The sequence below is a fragment of the Hemiscyllium ocellatum genome, chromosome 35, assembly GCF_020745735.1.
Source record: "Hemiscyllium ocellatum isolate sHemOce1 chromosome 35, sHemOce1.pat.X.cur, whole genome shotgun sequence".
Taxonomy (NCBI): Eukaryota; Metazoa; Chordata; class Chondrichthyes; order Orectolobiformes; family Hemiscylliidae; genus Hemiscyllium; species Hemiscyllium ocellatum.
In genome coordinates, this window is record NC_083435.1 from 22,944,033 (window position 1) to 22,946,532 (window position 2,500).

General features: G+C 51.3%; 1 protein-coding gene across 1 annotated transcript in view; it reads left to right on the forward strand.

The window, feature by feature from the left end:
* LOC132832565 (gamma-aminobutyric acid type B receptor subunit 1-like) overlaps window positions 1-2,500 on the forward strand; it is a 64,235-nt gene that overhangs the window by 18,490 nt on the left and 43,245 nt on the right. The window lies entirely within an intron of this gene.

Consider the following 2,500-nt stretch of genomic DNA (forward strand, 5'->3'; position numbering starts at 1 on the left):
GGGTGATGGTGTAGGGGGGGTGATGGTGTAGGGGGGGTGATGGTGTAGGGGGGGTGATGGTGTAGGGGGGGGTGATGGTGTAGGGGGGGGGTGATGGTGTAGGAGGGGGTGATGGTGTAGGGGGGGTGATGGTGTAGGGGGGGTGATGGTGTAGGAGGGGGCGATGGTGTAGGAGGGGGTGATGGTGTAGGGGGGGGTGATGGTGTAGGAGGGGGTGATGGTGTAGGAGGGGGCGATGGTGTAGGGGGGGTGATGGTGTAGGAGGGGGCGATGGTGTAGGAGGGGGTGATGGTGTAGGGGGGGTGATGGTGTAGCAGGCAGTAATGGCGTTGGGGAGGCAGTGATGGTGTTGGAGGCATTGTCACGGTGTTCGGTGGAAGGGATGGGATGGGTCAGTGGTGTTGCGGGAAATGGAACTCATGGCAATGATGTATTGGCAATATAGGTCCAGAGGAGATAGTGAGGTCTGCAGATGCTGATGAAGGACTAGTGCCCGAAACGTCGAATCTCCTGGTCCTTGGATGCTGCCTGACCTGCTGCGCTTTTCCAGCAACACATTTTCAGCTCTCAATATAGGTCCAGAGGTGAAGTGTGTGTCCCTGGGAGATAAGGTTGCAGTCAGTGTTCGACCCAGTTAACCTACTGGGACACCCGAGGTTTGAGGGCTCATGGTCAATGTATCCAAAAGGATGTGGACCCTTTGGAGAGGGTCCACTGAGATGGTTTATGAGGATGTTGCCTTCTCTGGAAGGTGCTGGCTATGAAGAGAGTTGAGTAGGTTTGGTTTGTTTTCATTAGAATAAAGGAGATTGAGGGGGGGACCTGATTGAGGTTTACAAAATCATGAAGGGTACAGGCAGGGTGGATAGAGACAAGCTTTTTCCCAGAGTGAAGGATTCAATGACGAGAGGTCAGAGGTGAGCGGTGGAAAGTTTAAGGGGGATATATGCGGCAAGTACTTCACACACAGGGGGTGGTGGGCATTTGGAACGCGTTGCCAGCAGAGGTGGTAGAGGCAGGCACAGTAGACTCATTTACGGTGAGTCTGGACAGATGCATATGGAGGTGGGGAACAGAGGGATACAGAGGATCAGGAATTGGGCGTTAGGTTGAGACAGTGGGTTTGGATCAGCTCAGGCTTGGAGGGCCGAAGGGCCTGTTCCTGGGCTGTAAATGTTCTTTGTTCTTTGTCTTAGGGAGCGCAGTTTATAGCTTGGCGCGTGGTATAATGAAATGTTGCAGCGCTCAGTGGGGCATTCTGATGTGAACGCCATTAGCTCTCTTTGATGTGGATGCAGTTACTTGCGTGGTGTGACAGCAAAGTTATTGCCCACCCCCTCTTGTGTGAGAAATGTTATCAAACGCATAGCAGAGTGTTGTCATGTTACAGAGGTGGGAGGGAGTGAAAGTAAGTGATGACTTGGACTGGAGGGAAACGACGACCGGGAGGTGGATCTGGAATCACAGCTAGGCCAGACCAGGTAATGACAGCAGATTCCCTGTGAAGCAGGTGGGGCTTTACAACAACCGGTAATAGTTTCAGCGTCCCCTTCGCTGAGGTCAGCTTTCCAAATTGTCATTTGAAACGTGACCTAGTTAGGGTTTGAACCTAAATCCCCAGAGCATTAGCCTGAACGTCAGGGTTACTAGCTCAGTGAGATTACCACTTCACCACCACCTCCCCATTGTCCGCAAACAACAAAAACAGGAATTGCTGGAGAAACTCAGCAGGTGTGGCGGCATCTGTGGAGAGAAAGCAGAGTTAATGAGGTTTCAAATCCAGTGACTCTATTTCAGATCTAATCTTTAACGTTTTGGTCAGGAATTGGGAGGTCATGTTGCAGCTGTACAGGACACTGGTTCGGCCACTTTTGGAATACTTCATGCACTTCCAGTCTCTCTCCTATAGGAAGGCTGTTGAGAAACTTGAAAGGGTTCAGAAAAGACTTACAAGGATGTTGCCGGGGTTGGAGGATCTGAGCTACAGGGAGAGGCTGGACAGGCTGGGGCTGTTTTCCCTGGAGCGTCAGAGGCTGAGGGGTGACCTTATAGAGGTTTATAAAATCACGAGGGGCATGGAGAGGGTAAATAGACAAAATCTTTTCCCTGGGATGGGAGAGTCCAGAACTAGAGGGCATAGGTTTAGGGTGAGAGGAGGAAGATATAAAAGGGACCTATGGGGCAACATTTTCACACAGAGAGGGTGGTGGAATGAGCTGCCAGAGGAAGTGGTGGAGGCTGGTATAATGGCAACATTTAAAAGATATCTGGATGGGTATATGAATAGGAAGGGTTTGGGGGGATATGGGCCGCGTGCTGGGAAATGGGACTAGATTGGGTTGGGATATCTGGTCGGCATGGACGGGTTGGACCGAAGTGTCTGTTTCCGTGCTGTACATCTCTATGACTCTATAACAAAAGATCCCAAGGTGTTTGACGTGGACATTCTAACAGTAAGTCTGACCCTGGGCCATGCAAAGATGGCATAGACTCGTAGAGA